The sequence below is a fragment of the Micromys minutus genome (genome assembly GCF_963924665.1).
Source record: "Micromys minutus genome assembly, chromosome: 2".
Taxonomy (NCBI): domain Eukaryota; kingdom Metazoa; phylum Chordata; class Mammalia; order Rodentia; family Muridae; genus Micromys; species Micromys minutus.
Window position 1 is genome coordinate 83,270,730 of NC_137971.1, and position 16,518 is coordinate 83,287,247.

The window sequence follows — 16,518 nt, forward strand, 5'->3', positions numbered from 1 at the left end:
AGAGACAGGAAGACAAGTTCAAGGTCATCCTCAGTTATACATGAAGTTCAAAGACAGAATGGCTTACAGAGAGACCCCCATCTCTAACAACAGTGGGATGTATAGAAGTTGGGAGCTTGCTGCTCTTCCAGAGTACTTAAACTTAGTTCTCAGCACTCAAGTCAGATTCCCCAGAACCACCTGTAACTCCAGCTTCAAGGGACACCGTCCTGTGGACACTGTATTTGTAAGCACACATACAAACACACACATACTTTAAAAAAATTAATGGTTTTTAAGAAGTTGCTCAGCTCTCAATGCAAGCGAAAGTAGTCACCTGAATCCAGAGGGTCAGAGCAACAGAAAAAGACAGAAGCCATTTTAGCTCAAATGCCAGCAAGACCAGCTCAGACATTTAAAGAAAATCCTTGTGAACACCGAAATGTCTAGACACACCCAAAGCTAAGAGAGACACAAGTCTACCAGGGTTCTTGCCAGCCAAGTGATAACAACGCCACCTCCTGCCAGAACACAGGTCCTACACTCTGCCCTTCAGATCGCGTGCAGCTTTCTGTATTGGAGAGGAGCCGATGAGGAGGGAACACAGGGGCCTCCCACACCTTCGCCCATGCTCTCTGCCTGCAGCAAGCAGAACTGCAAATGCCAGTGCTGTCCTGATCTTCTGAAGCAAAGGAGCTGCTGCAACCATGGCTGGCCCTCGCCGTCTTCAGGAAATGCTGTCTGCCCTGATGGTCCTAAGATCTTGGAATGACTCTCTTCCTCTCCATGGACTCCCGTCTGCCACCTGGCTCAGACCCTTCATGGCCCATCTCTGCTAACTCTAGGCCAGGCACATGCAAACGTTGTATCTGGAAATCTGGCTCCTCTAGCCCCTAGACCACAGTTGATAAAGAAACAGCAAGAACTGATGCCGTCTCCAGGCTTAACACTTAACATATGACTTTACAGCTCTGTGTGATTCCCTGTACACGGTCTTCTCAACTCCCAAGTCAGCAAGGCCTGCTCCACCCTGGGCCTGAATGTTCATGATCTCCCCCCTCCCCCTCCCTCCTTCCTCCCCTCCCTCCCTCCTTTTCTTTCCCTCCCTCATCCCCCCCACACACAGTCCCAAAGCTCCTCTGAGGGATAGATATATCTACTTCCCAGCATGCCCTGCCAATGCTCTGTCAGATGCCCTCCAGATCCACCCCCTCCCACTATGGCCAGTGAGAGAACACCCTCCCCGCTTATTATACTTGAAGCTTCATTTTTCCTTAAGCCAGAAAAATTCCAAACTCCCCAGCAGGGTGTATTGGGCCTCATTCTGTACCAGCCCATCCCTACCACCAAGAGGAAACAGAGAATCTAGGAGACTCCCTAATGTGGAACCCACTCTGTTCCCTGTTAAGGTCTGCATGCTATTTCAGCTGCCTCTCTTCCCTGCTCCATTAGGACCCTGCAGACGGTGCCTCGATTATGGGCATTTGTAACTGTCCCGTGCCTTACTGTCAGTGGCCTATGACCAGACAAGCCCAGATCCTTTCTCCCTTCTGTCCCTTATCAACAAGGTTTCTCTGGATTTATAGACCCTTGGTCCACAAGAAATGCCTCACACTGATTGACTTTTCTAATACTAATTTTACTTTATAGACATTATAAATAATAATTGCCAAACTTAGATGTTGCCATTGTCTACGGAAAACAAAGCCGTGACGGTGTTTCTTACATGTTAGACAAGGTGAGGAGGCTGAGGCAGATTTGACATTATTTCTGGAAGACTTTTCTTTCCAAGAAGGTATTCTTAGACAGAAGAGCAAAAATTGAAAGTGGGGAGCAGAGAGAAAAACAGCAACAGAGACGAAAATCCCAGGCTTCTGTGTTACTTTCTTCTGAGGGGCTCAAGGCAAGGCAGAGAGGGAGCTCCAAGAGACGGTAGGTGTCTGTGGAAGGGACCTTTGCTGGCAGGGGCCTCAAAGAACCTGCTGCTGGCACAAACATGCAAATAGCAAAGGTCATTCTTGGAGACTGACCCGTGTCTTGCAGTCCAGGGCCATATGTAAACCCACCTTTGAGCTAGAAAGTCCTAAAGGTAGAGAGGGCGTCTCACTGAAGAGCCAGAGAATGCAGGACCAGGAATCCTGTGCCGTGCGCCTGGAAAGAACACCAGGTCTCTCCCACTCCCTCCCTCAGAGCACAGGGACCCCCGAGCTCCATTTAAAGAAGCAGAAGGTGGAAGAATCCACACAGCCCAGCCTGCCCTTGCAAATGGTTACAGCAGCTGAGAAGGGCAAAGCCACTAGTGGGCACCTAACGGAGACATGGTGCTTCTCTGAGCAAGGCAAGACAATGCCCAACTCCAACAGTCCGTCCTACCATCTGCAGGAGAGACAACCACATCCAAGCCCTCAATCCGGACCACGGTTCCGTGTCCCTATGTTCCTATCCTTGCCCCAGGACCCCAGAAGGCTACCTACAGATAGGATTTATGTTCCAACCATCAGCTACTTCATGCTAATGAGACAGAAGACGATGTCTCATCTCTCTGGGGTCAAATCACTTTTCAAAATCTGCTAGCAATGGAGATATGGAGAAAGTTCAGTAACACAGCACATGCCTAGCATACCCGAGCACTGGGTGGTGGGGGTGGAGAGAACACTAACTTCTAGCATTAGTGACCCATCCTTCTTTAAAATAGGTTTATTTACTTATTATATAGTACACTGTAGCTGTCTTCAGACACACCAGAAGAGGGCATCAGATCTCATTGCAGATGGTTGTGAGCCACCATGTGGTTGCTGGGAATTGAACTCAGGACCATCTGGAAGAGCAGTCAGTGCTCTTAATCAGTGAGCCATCTCTCCAGCCCTAGAGATACATTCTTATTGTCAGCACTCATGGGGTTCATTTTCCTGTAAATAAGCAAAGAATTTGGGACACTGGGCAAAGCTTCCTAATTGACAGCTTTTAGATGTTCTCAAGCTTCCCTGGCCACCCTGAGCAAATGGGCAGCAAATATGGTGAACCAGCACGCCGGATGGCTATAGGCCAGCAAGGGCTCATTGGAACACTCCCTGGATGCTTTGAGGAAATGGCAATGATGGTTTCTGTTAATTGCTCTGGATTCTGAAGGCACAGCTCCAGCCAGGACAGTTCCAAACAATGTGTAGCAGGCTTTTTGCTATTGCTAGCCTCAGTGAACTCTAGGTGAACCTACAACCATTTCTGTCTAAGCCGAGGAAGGAACACTTCCGCGGTGGCCAAGCAGTGCAGCATTGTGACTGATGCGCACGTCCCTGGAGTTTACTGTGATGGGTACAAACACCCTTCTCCAGCCACAGAAGACTGACTGGTGAACAGACAGACACCCCGCCCGCACCTAGCATCCTGCACTGTCTCTCTTGGTCTTACATTGGGTCTGACTCAAAGCCCCCCTTCAATGGTCGTTACTACCAGCTTTTAGTAGTGACTAAGCCGGTACCAGGCGCAGCAGCAACAACAGTGGGGTGACAGCAACAGCCAAGGCAGCAGAACGGAAGCTGGCACGCCAAACCAAAGAGCAGTGGAGTGGCCTATCTGACAAGAGTCAAACAGCTGAGTCCTTAGCAGGCCAAGCTGCAAAAGCAACACCGGAGCTCACTGCATGGGGGTTCACTGCATAGGGGTTCACTGCACCAGGGCTCACTGCACCAGGGTTCACTGCACCAGGGTTCACTGCATGGGGGTTCACTGCACCAGGGTTCACTGCACGGGGGCTCACTGCACCAGGGTTCACTGCACGGGGGCTCACTGCACCAGGGCTCACTGCACCAGGGTTCACTGCACGGGGGTTCACTGCACCAGGGCTCACTGCACCAGGGCTCACTGCACCAGGGTTCACTGCACGGGGGCTCACTGCACCAGGGCTCACTGCACCAGGGCTCACTGCACCAGGGTTCACTGCACGGGGGTTCACTGCACAGGGGTTCACTGCATGGGGGCTCACTGCATGGGGGTTCACTGCATGGGGGCTCACTGCATGGGGTTCACTGCATGGGGGTTCACTGCATGGGGGCTCACTGCACCAGGGTTCACTGCATGGGGGTTCACTGCATGGGGGTTCACTGCATGGGGGCTCACTGCATGGGGGTTCACTGCATGGGGGTTCACTGCATGGGGGCTCACTGCACGGGGGTTCACTGCACCCGGGTTCACTGCACCAGGGCTCACTGCACAAGGGTTCACTGCACCGGGATTCACTACAGGGGAGCTCACTGCATGGGGGCTCACTGAACCAGAGCTCACTGCATGGGGGCTCACTGCACCAGGGTTCACTGCACGGGGGTTCACTGCACCAGGGTTCACTGCACGGGGGCTCACTGAACCAGGGCTCACTGCACGGGGGTTCACTGCACCAGGGTTCACTGCACCAGGGCTCATTGCACCAGAACTCACTGCACAGACAGCTGCAAACAAGGCAGGGCCTCAATCTCAGCAGTCAGCAGCAGAAGCAGCAGCAAGAAAGGCCAAAGCTGCAGCCCACCAGGACACCTGCCATAGCAACAGGAGGCAGCAGGGAATGGGGGCGGGGCAGTGAAGGTAGAGCGCTGACCAATCCATCTGAGTACTGAAATGTCTGCATCCCAGCAGACCCTTCTGTCCCAGAAAATCTAAGAGTGGGTTCCATTGTAAGTGCAGCTGCATGAAGCTACTAAGGTCTTAGAGCCACGGGGAAGCCAGGCCTGGACAAGACTGACCTTTACAACAACTGACTCATTCAGCTGGCCATGACCCAGCTCTCCAAGGAAGGGATAAAGAACTGACTGATGCAGCGTCACCTTGCTCAGTATGTATAGCCAGGAAGTGGGGACTGAAAGCCAGAGCAGGTCTCCGGCTTTACCGACCGCTGGTTCTTCTGCTCAAACCCATCTCCAAAAGCAAAATTCAAAGACAACGCAAACACTGCAACAAGCAGTCCTGGGGAAGGGAAGGGGGAGCTTACAACAGAGCGAACCTTGGTTCAGAAAAGCCACTGGGAAAGAGCAAACGTCTTCTCTCTGAGCTTGCTGGCAGCCAGGGCAAAGAAGGAAACAGCCTTGGGTGGAGAACACCGGAAGTCTATGAACTAGCTCATTAGGACAGGCCCAAACACAGAAGAGCATCTTCTGAAACCAGGCTGGAGTGATGTAGGATGCCCAGTGCTCCTGAGGAAACAGGCTTTGTAGAAGAGCCATCTCTCTTTAAATAGAGCCCAGTGAAGGCCCAACTTCCTCTTTTCCCTCAGTGTCTCCCACAGAGTGACTGCTAAGAGATGTATAAAGCAACTTTTGATGATATGGTCTAATAACAGGGTAGGATGAGTGCCGTGACTACCCTGTTCACACAGCATGGAGCGTCTGAGAACAGCCTCGTTCACACTGTTACCTCTGCATGCCGACACTAAAGGGAGCCGAGCCCAGGGATACTGTGTTCTGGAGGGTAGCCTTCCCTCCCTAGCTGGAGAGCCTATGCAGTACTGCATGAGATGTCTGCCTTGGTACTTGCTCAGTTGCTCTGATATGTCCAGAGGCTGGGGCTGTGAACAGAGGCCAGAGGCAGATGGGGCCCTATCCCCTCTGCCAGTCCCTCACCGTGTGCCCCACCCCCACACCCTGACACTGACAGACTCTGAAGAGAAACCTTGCTCGGCAACCCCTAAGTTCAGAGAACACTCACCAGTTGAAGCCAGTGCCCTGGGCCTAAGCTAACCGACACCTCTACTTGGGTTACTCAGCAAGCTGCTCTGTCGCCCCTGGTGGAAGCCAGGCCAATACAGACCCAATGGGAATCTAAAGTCATTGCACTCAAGACACTTTCAGTGTAGCTGGAAAGATGGGCTGGTTAAATAAATGCAGGACAGCAAGCCAGCAACAGCTGACCAGCAGCACAACTAACTACAGGAGGGCTGGTGCACTTAGGTGCCATTACAACAAAGTTCCAGCAGGTGGCAGTCCAGTGTCTTGATTCCTCATGAGAATGGAGGAGAAAATAGCTTGGGGTGTGTGTGTGTGTGTGTGTGTGTGTGTGTGTGTATGTGTGTGTGTGTGTGTGTGTGTTGTGGTCGGGATGGCAGGTTAAGGGGTGGGGCCTAGGACTATGTGTTCCAGGTGTTGACTGGGTGGATGTTAAGGGGTACAGAGTAATTTATCCCAAAAATCATTGGCTCTGCAGGTCCTGGGGGACAGATCGTTTCTTACACTTAGATGCCCAGTCCCGCCAACAGCACGAAGTGCTCAGAAACCCAGAGGTTGCACATGAATGAGATCATACTTGGAGCGATGGGGGTCGGACTCGTGAATACAGGGCTCTGTGTGCAGAAAGACAGGCCTCCCTTTGTCAAAAAGCCCTCGGATACATTGGAAGAAGGAAAGTTCACAGAACTCCACTTTTGGATGATGCTGAGGGCTAATCCAAAATGCCAGGGCTCTCGGGAGAGGCGGCAGGCTAGACTGGCCTCACAGAACAGTCTGGTCTATCTTTTCCTGCAAGGCATACTCCAACAGATGTACCTATAGCCTTTGCCTTATTCCTCCCTGACAAATAAAACTAAAAGTAAGTTAAGCTATAGTTTCCCTGCCCACACCCCAGCTCCCCTAACCACCTCACCTACCCTCACCCACCCCATAATACTCCACCCCACTCCCCAGTCTCCCTAAACACTCCACCCTACCCTACCCCACCTCATCCTAACACCAGGCACTTGGAAAGAACTCCTGGTCTTGGCTGTGGACACAGCCTTCCGAGGGCATGGGTGTGGGAAGCTACCTGTCCAACAGACAGCTGAGCAGCTGCTCAAACTGAGCAGCCCAGGATGAAGGTGGAGCAGACAGACTGCCACATGAATAGTTGAGTGGACAAGCATCGGTACAGGTGACCATTTCCTTGGTGTGAGAAAAGGGTCCACAGAGTCTTAGGAGCCCCAGTTCCCCTTCGAGTATCCATGAGCCATCCAGAAGGGCACTGCCTTCTTGTTTCAGGGGTGCTATAAAAGCAGGACTTAAAGTCTATCTTCAGATGGGAGAAGGTAGTCAGGTTTCGAAGCAAACCTATCAGACATTTGAGCCATGGGTTCAACACACACCAGCAACATAACGCTGGGCACAGGGCCTGTCCTTTGTGTCCCATGGCCTCCTGACCTGCATGCCAGGAATCCCTGCCTCTCCTTTGTGTGAGCTGTTTCTTAGTTCCTCCATGGCCATCACGAAAGCTAATGTTCCATCCCTGTGCGACAAAGGAAACTAAGATGGAGGGGTAACCTGACAAAGGCTGGAGTTTTACAGATGGTCAGTCCTGTCTGCCGTGTGGAAGAACTGGATACTACACAAGAAACTGTGAGTGGGGTGCAGAGATGGCTCAGTCAGTCACATGTATCCTGCACAAGCGCCAGGGCCTGGGTTTGGATCTCCAGTGCCTGTGTAAGAGGCCAAGCTAGTCACACAGTGATAGTGAGGGCAGAACGAGGGCAGGCAGACCCTGGATTCTGAAGTCAGTCTAGCCAATCAGTGAGCTCCAGGCTGATGAAGAGATCCTGCCTCAAAAATTAAGGTGAAAAGAAATCAAGGAAGACATCTAAATACCAATCTCTTACTTGCACATGCACATCACACACACACACACACACACACACACACACACACACACACACACACACAAACTTCTCCAAACCAGCCCTGCTGGCAGGTCTACCACAGAGCATCTGTTCTGTGGGATGCTAATGGGATGCTTATATCTTTAAGGTCCACCTTCCTTAAGGTACCCCCCTCTTGAAAGTGTCCAGACTGTGACATCCAAAGAGTTTCTACTATTCCAGATATATGCATCCACAACTGCTTTATTTTTGGTTTTGTCGGTGCAGCTGTTTAACAGAGCCCCCTTGGCTGTCCTGGACTCAATTTGTAGTCTAGGCTGGCCTTCAACTCAGAAAGATCTGCCTGCCTCTGCTTCCTGAGTGTTGGAAATCCAAGTTTTTTGTTAGTTTGTTGGTTGGTTGGTTGGTTGGTTGGTTGGTTGGTTCTTTTAGATAGCCAAGGGTTTGACAGTACACACTGAAAGAAACTGTTCAATAAACCACTTGGAGTCCACTCCCAAGAAATACCACTTGTCAGCCTTGTGGCTGCTCTGTTATCTTTCAGGCTCTGACCTTCCAGCCCCATGAGTTCACTTGAGGGTTATCTGGTCTCCCACTCTGGTAGGTATGATCCTTGGTCTCTGGGTATTTATGCACTCAGCCCACTCCCCGTACATCTGGAACCAGAACTCTGGTTCCTTTTCTACCACAGCCTTTTCTACCAGCCTGGACCCCAGATTCGGCCTGTGCTCCCTGGAGAATATCAGTGGCATGAAGATGAGAAAATGGAGCTTTTTGGTGTCCTGTTTTCCACATCCCAACGCCTGGTGTGAGTAGACACCTATGTGTGCTCTGTCAGCTGCACCCCTCTATCCCTGCCACCTCCTTTCTGGGAAGAAGCTACCCTAACCCAGCCTCACCATGCCTCTGTGTTCAAAAGTGGCACAAGGAAGGAGCCCACGGTACCATGGAGAGAGCATGAATCATGTTCGAGGCCTACTGACTGAAGACCTGCCACCTGACCCCTGCATTTTTTTCAATTGCAGTCGGTCTGTTGCTTTGTTTTTGATCACTGCAGAAGGAAGAGAGCCTGGTTCTAAAGACTCCAGGAAAAAAAGACTCTTCACTAAAAAAAAACAAAACAAAAAAAAAAAAAAAAACTTACTGCCTGAGGTTGAAGAAAATTCTGGAAAACATCTGCATCTTGTTCTAAGGAAACAAAAGAATGCAATGCTGTTATTGGATGGCACACGGGAGATGAGGGAGAGCACGTGGACAAGTCAGATGCTGGCCCTCTCCGTCTCAGACCGGTGGCTGCTGCCTGGCAGGTGGGCAGGGTTGGGTCTATCAAACACTGAGACTTAGACAAGACAAGGCACATGCCTGCTGTGAGGCACATCAGAGGGATGCTCGACAGAACAGGCTTCCCTGGCACAACCTTCTGCTTTCCACCATACATAAAGTGTGTAAGAGGGTTTCTGAGGACAGGCTGGAAAAGGGCTTGGGGAGAACTGCAAAGCAGAAAGCCCCCTGGGACAGCAGGGCCCAGGCGTGCATACAGGGCAGGTTCCTTTCCTGGCTCCTCAGCATGTGGAAGAACAGGAAGTTGTAGACCCCCTTCTGAACTAGACCACTGTAGGGTGGGAAGGGTACAGGGTCACCAGATGCTGAGTGAGGGGGGCAGGAAAGAGGAGACAGTAAGGAGCGTGGGGCTCCTGAATCAAACCTCACCTCTAACTGTCAAGCGTGGTGGCACGCACCTTTAATCTCGGCAATAGGGAGGCAGAGGCTGGAAGATCTCTGAGTTCGAGGGCAGAGAGAGTCCAGTCAGCCAGGGCTACACAAAGAAAGCCTGTCTCAAAAATAAGCATAAATATAAATATCTCATCTTGGCCACTTGAGGGCTGAGTGATCGCTAGGGGTGTGGTTCCTCCTCTGGGAGTGCTCCCCCCTGTGGCTGGCTGGGTTTAACATAAAAAGAGCAATGGACACATCTGGCTACCTACTTCAGCAGAAGGGGAAGAGCTGGGGCTGAGTAAACAGAAGGGCGGAGGCTGGGGATACTTATCATAATGGAGACCCACACTGGAGACTTCAGGAAGAGGCTCAGAGGTGAGAATGGAAAGACGGGGGACATATGGCTCTTAAAGCAGAAGAGATTGGGGACAATGATGTCAAGAAAGCAGGCAGGAGCAGGTGAAGGCAACTGTGGGGAGGCTGGAGACAGGAACCTGGAGCTGGTCAGCTCTTTACAACAGCATTGCAAACACGGGGTACACCTAGAAACATAGGAGACTTTTCAAACTCCCCTGAGTTTGTCCGAAACATGGACAGAAGCCCCAAAGGCAAAAATAAGGAAGCTCATCAGTGGGTGGTGGCTAACAGGATTCTGTAGTTGTTCAAGGAGAGGAGCTAGAGACAGCAAGAACAGTGGATCCCTAGAAAAGAGGGGCCAACAGGAATGGAGGGAGGGAGGGAGGGAAGGAGGGAGGGAGGAAGGAGGGAGAAAGGAAGGGAAGAAGGAAAAAAGGAAGGAAGGTAGGTAGGTGAATCCAGGAGACTAATGGCTGCTGTGTGGTGAGCTAGACCCTCACACACAGTGGGAGGAGCTCTGGGATATGCAGCAGCCCTATGTTCAGGAAGTACAAGGTACCTCATATCCCATCCAAGCACCCCCGAAACCTTCCAGCAACCCACCCTATACACTCCCGGTCACCTGCATGAGCCAGGTGACTTCTATGGTGACAGGTTTGTTAGAGGAAGCAAGTGTCCCCATACATACTGCATGTGGCCCCCAAACTTCACTTTGGGGTGATTCCGTAACAGTGAAGACACTGTTAGCAGCAGGCTGGACCACGATCACTCAAACTCTCAACAAATATTTGCTGAAAGCATCCAAGTGCCAGGAACTGTCCTTCCCAGCAGTGCTGGCACGGGGTGGGACACCACCGCTTGTCCTCATTTGGTATACACACTGGCCAGGACCGCAGGCAAAGGAAGTGAGCAGTTAATTATATTGGGTGTTGGGCTGTGGTAAATGTGCTGAGGGTGGGGGCTGGCATAAGGGAAGAAGGGCAAGACACTCTGGGGAGGCAAGGTAGACCAGAGGGGAGAGGGTGGCTAGGGTGCTATAGAGGGGGGACACATCATTGGGTGAGAGAGAAGCATGTAGTTCTGCTTAGGTTTGGGGGCCAGGTGGGGGCTTGTTTCGATAGGGTCTTATTCTATACCTTAGTCTGCCTTGGAACTTACTCTGAGACTGAGGAAGAGGTAGTAAGGTGGGTTTGGGGGGAGAGACTGGTCTGTACATTTCTATGCTTGTGCTAATGACAGACTGTGGGTAGTTCCAGGACCAGGGGCTGAGTTCATAGTAGGCTGGTGACTTCCGTTCTGTGAGTATTCCCAAGAAATGAGAAATATTATTATTTCCTGAATATCCAGATACAGGACAGGGAGACACCCAGTCTTTGACCTGTACTGTGGCTTCCAGCCAAGGGGGATCCTGGGAGTGAAATCCACCCTGAACTCCACTTGCAAGAACACACCTACATGAAGGCTGGACGAAGAAGAAAACTCCCACCATGCAGGATTGCAGCCACTGGTTTCATCTGTTAGAAGCCTGTGTCTGGGCTGTGCCAAGAGTGCACAGTGCTGTGTGGAGCTGAAGCACAGATACAGGTCTCCCGCCACTCTGAACGGTCTCTACCTCCCATCAGGAACAACAAGTGGGTACCAGGGCCATGGTCAGCCCTGACATCTCACCGGGCTCTTAGATGACCCAGAGATGGTACTATTTATCAACAGCACATAAGAAGACAGCACTGTAACAGAGAGCTAATAGCGACCGGCCTGGAGCAGGAGCCCGGACATGCCCAGCAAGCAACACAGCCTGGACCACACAGGCTGCTTCAGTGACTCAGCAAGTGCAAGCTGGGGAGAGCTCTGTCCCAAGTGGCAGAAGAGGGCAGGGCAGGGCAGGCTCACCCCCACCTCTGCCCATGTTGCCAGGCTGCCAAACCCGGGAATTAACTAGGGCACTGGGGAAGGAGCAGACCTGTCTGAAGGAACAGTTAACCAAAGGTTAACCAGATTAGCTTTCCACCTCTACACCAGCAGAACCTTCCAACATGCACTGGGCCTCTTGCCTCCTCTAAGCAGGATGTGCTCTTGACCACTTAATCTAACCAAGACGCCAGGGGTCTCCAGTACCAACAGGTAGGTCTCAATGAATCCTGACCCTGCTGAGTTCTTAGCAAAGGAAACAGTAACAGCCTGCTTTCCTTTGAAAGAAATGGGGGGAGGGGGGAGGACAAAGACAGCTCTTGCAATTTTAGTTTCATTTTTTTCTGAGAGTTGGTCACGGCAGGAGAGCATTCTGGGTCCAAGGCTCTTTCTGGGTTGTAGTTTCAGAGTGTTTTTCTGAGGAAGTTGAACACGGGATCACAGTAACTGCCTTCCACCCTCTCCTGCTCACCCAGGGGTCAGCCTGGCCTGAAGAACCCTCTGTGCTCTTTGCTAGGCATGTAAAAGGAAAAAGGAAAACAGGCTCTCAAGTCTCCCAGGAAGCTTCAAAAAGGCAAAAACCTCTGATGGGAAAATAAGCAAAGGATCAGAACAGGAAATTACAGATGATAAAATGCAAGGAAAAAACCAACAGGAAAACACCTCCAGCCCCCTCAGGTCAAACTGAGCGAAGAGCTCGCTGCTTTTATGGTTGTTTGTTTTGACTTTATTTTTCCGAGACAGAGTTTCTCTGTGTAGCCCTGGTTCTCCCAGAACTCACTCTGTGGACCAGGCTGGCCTCAAACTCAAAGATCCACCTGCCTTTGCCTCCCAAGTGCTGGGATTAAAGGCGTGTGCCACCGCCACCAGACCACTTTCTCTGTTTTATTAGCAAAGGCTACATCTTAAAAGGATGTCTGGGGTGGCAGTTTGGAGCAGGTGCTGCCCTTGCAGCCCACATGGGTTCCAGCAGCTCACAACTGTCTATAACTCGGATTCCAAGGGACCCAACCCTCTTCCAACTTCCATGGCCAGGCAATGGGACATCTAAAATTTTAAAAAAAATTTATTTTGAAAAGCAAGTCAACCCACCATCAGACAGAGTGTAAATTGTTATGGATGGTTGGAAAGAAATTTGACTCTACATGTATACATCAACCTTTAAAAAGGGTTATCCCAAGCTAGGTGTGATGACACACACCTTTAATGCCAGCACTGGGAAGCAGAGGTAGGTGGATCCCTATGAGTTTGTGTTCAGTCTGATTTACATAGTGACCTCTAGGATAGCAGGGGCAACATAGAAAGAATATCTCAAAAACAATAAAAATGGTGTGGGGAGGGTAGGAGTAAGTATATAGTGGTGGAGGTGGTGGTGGTGGTGGTGGTGGTGGAGGTGGTGGTGGAGGTGGAAGTGGTGGTGGTGGAGATGGTGGTGGTGGTGGAGGTGGTGGAGGTGGTGGAGGTGGTGGTGGAGGTGGTGGTGGTGGAGGTGGTGGTAGTGGTGGTGGAGGTGGTGGTGGTGGTGGTGGTGGAGGTAGTGGAGGTGGTGGTGGAGGTGGAGGTGGTGGAGGTGGTGGTGGAGGTGGTGGAGGTGGTGGTGGAGGTAGTGGAGGTGGTGGTGGAGGTGGTGGTGGTGGAGGTAGTGGAGGTGGTGGAGGTGGTGGTGGAGGTGGTGGTGGTGGAGGTGGTGGTGGTGGAGGTGGTGGTGGTGGAGGTGGTGGTGGTGGTGGTGGTGGTGGAAGTGGTGGTGGTGGAGGTGGTGGTGGTGGTGGAGGTAGTGGAGGTGGTGGAGGTGGTGGAGACACTAGTGTGTCATCTGTTTGCCTAAATAATTTCTCTTCAGACAAGATCTCACCTTGTGGTTCCAGCTAGCCTGGTACTGGGCCGGCCTATGATTCACAAAGACAGACCTGCCTCTGCTTCCTAAGTGCTGGGATGAAAGGTATGTGTCACCCACCACACCGAGCTCATCACAGGTAGTTTATATTTAAATCTTCTGTTCTATCTAAAGATATCACACGGCACATTGTATTCACTTAGTGAACACACATCAATGGATGTGCAGGGATTTTCTTAGAGCCTTATATAAAAAAATAACCAAAAAACATCTAAATAGCCACAAAGAGAGAAGTTAAGCTTTGGGTTCCGCTGTTGGAGAGATGGCTCCCATGACAGGCAGCTTATTGCTCTGATGCCCTCTTCTGGTCTCTGTGGGTACTACACAATATTTAATGAAATGGGTATATTTACGATAAAATATTACAACAACTATTTAAAGTATTCTTAAGTGTATAAAAACTGGAGAACCACTCCTGTAAATGTCAAGTTTAAAAAGGACACAAGATTACACAAACCCTTCTAGCCTCATTACACAGCTAAAGAAGACGCGGTGAGCGGCACTGGAACAATGACCCAATTGGTGAGATGTTCTAATTGTTTTGTTACCAAGAGCTGACTTTCTATCTCTCTCTGTGTTAAACATGAATTATTTATGTAGTAACATTTAGTAAAATGTGGAACTATTTATGTAGTAACATTTAGTAAAATGTGGACAGGAATTGTCCTTGGGGCTGAGATAGTGAATACTCGTCCATCTTTTGGTTTTCTGTCCACTTTGAACCTTTCTCTAGAAAGCAGAACAATATGCCTGACTGTTACGTATCAGCTGCAGCCTGTTGCTGTCTCCACTGAGTAAAGGAAAATGCAAGATGGAGCAACGAGGGACAGAAAATCCTCAGGACTAGCTCCATCAGATGGAGGCCTTGTAGAAAGTTCACTGCAACACATGCTAGAGACCCCAGGCTTCCTGACAACACAGGTCTTCTGGACAGAGCTGTCCTCAGGCAGCCGTGACCACTGTGCTGGGATAGGCGTGGGAGCCCACGTTCCCTTGTGCAGGCACACAGAGTACGTGTCCATCCAGACAAAGAGAGAAAGAGATAAGGTGGATCTTCCTTTCTGGGAGAAAAAACAAAAACCGAAAGACAGCCCTCCACGCGGTTGTTACAGCATGAATGTGAAGAGACAAGTCAGGGATGACCAGATGTGAGGCTGGGGCTGTTCCGGGCTGAGACCATATGATTGTAAAGGGTCAGAAAATATCAGAATATCTTCTCTGACAAACGACGGGCACCACCAGGTGTTCGGAAACTCCTGCATATCCTTTGTAACAGGACGTTTCCCGGAGAAATAACATTTCTTTGTATTTCAAGTGTGACCTAAGGCTTCCCCGGTCACTTCATAAACCCTGGTTTATATGTTTATATGTTGTGGACATATGAACACAAATGCTCATTCCTTTTCCGCTTTCAAAGAAGCCAGACAAAATGTGCACGTGTGTTTGTGTGCTTCTGTTTACTTTTTTATTGAGATAGGGTCTGACTATGTAGCCCAGGCTGTCCTGGAATTGTAATAGCCTGTTTTTGCCTTCCAAGTGCTAGGTAGGATTGGCCACACCCGAAATTCCCACAAACATTTCCCACATGTCTTTCACTTTCCTGAAACAAAATCTATCAGCAATGTACCCAGGAGAAACTTATTTACAGTCAGTAATATTCCCTGTCTGTAATACAAGTGAAAAATGAATTAAGGTTGGCCGACAACACATAAGTTCATATGTAAACACATCTACACACGAGACATTACCGACGCACAGCAGAATGAGACCCTGATAAGTTTTCATAACCAGTCGCTACTCATACATTTGGCAGTGGTGTTCTTGAAAATTCGGTAGAAATGAAAACCATACAGAAATGATTCACTTCTGCGTAACATGAAGTTGGGCTCCAGGCTCAGATCACAGACAGGAATGCCCACTGCACGTTCGGCGGCTGTGTGGATGGACAATCCTGCCTTCTGGAAGGGTTGTTCTTCCCACAGAAACCCCTGTCTGCTCACAGGACCTACCAAACCACTCACTCATTTCCGATATGTCCTCCAGGGGGCATGTAGCCCACTGGGAGCTTCAAACAACAGCACTCTTTTTTTTCAACTGACAGGAAAGGTCTAGACATTCAGATATTTACCCAAAGCCAGATAGAAAACCCAGTAGCCGACAGGATTAGAGGAGGAGGGAGAGGAGGAGGAGAGGGAAGAGGAAGAACTGGTAGAGGAAGAAGGAAGTCACCAAGCAAATATTTACTCTGAGAACCAGAACCACCAGGCACTGTGTCCAGCATGTTCCACTGTATGAATCGATTTCTGCTGCAGGGTAGCCCCTGTCCATCCATCCTTCAGTAAAAACACAGCATTTCAGGGAAGTTACTCCTCTCTCTCCTCTGGGATCCACTGTATGCACTGCCGGGCAGACCTTACCCAGCCCTCCAGGACGTTTTCCTATCCAGGCCTCAGGTCCCTCAGGACGGCCTGATCCTGTCCTGTCAGCCTCCGATCCCGAGTACAGGGAATGAAGCTCTCTGTGAAGTAACAGGTCAACTGTGCCTGCACTCCGACAGAGCCTGAGTGAGCGGATAAGTCATTGCAGGAAATACACATTTAACACCTGCCTCCCAAGTTAAGGAATGTATGGGGTTGGTGGCCGTTAAATCCCTCTGCCTGGACACAGCCAGGTTGCTGTTAGACAGAACGCTGTGTGAGAGGTTTGTAGACACTGTTCTCTGCTGTCTGATGTCAGACACTAAAGCTCTGAGTAGCCGCTATAAGGGGGCCCCTGCTCTACATCCCACACAGCCCATATCGGTCAGCTCAGAAGTCTTATGAGACCTGCCTGAGCCAGCGGCAGCCTCGGCCCTTGCAGCCCTTTCTATCAAAACAAACTCTGAAGAGGTTTCATGGGAAAGGGCTCAACTCTGGCTCCTGTCATCTGACTTCTTGCCAAAGAAGTTAAGCAAGGACATCCCAAGGCTAATCATAGACTTATTTTGAGCATGACAGACAGACAGGCAGGCAGACAGAAGGCTGTGGGATACTGGAGCACCGGAGCTCATAGCATAGGC

The 16,518-nt window shown here is 50.4% G+C and overlaps 1 protein-coding gene across 3 annotated transcripts in view; it reads right to left on the minus strand.

The window, feature by feature from the left end:
* BMAL1 (basic helix-loop-helix ARNT like 1) overlaps positions 1 to 16,518 on the minus strand; it is a 96,664-nt gene that overhangs the window by 36,818 nt on the left and 43,328 nt on the right. The gene's annotated exons all lie outside the window — the stretch shown is intronic.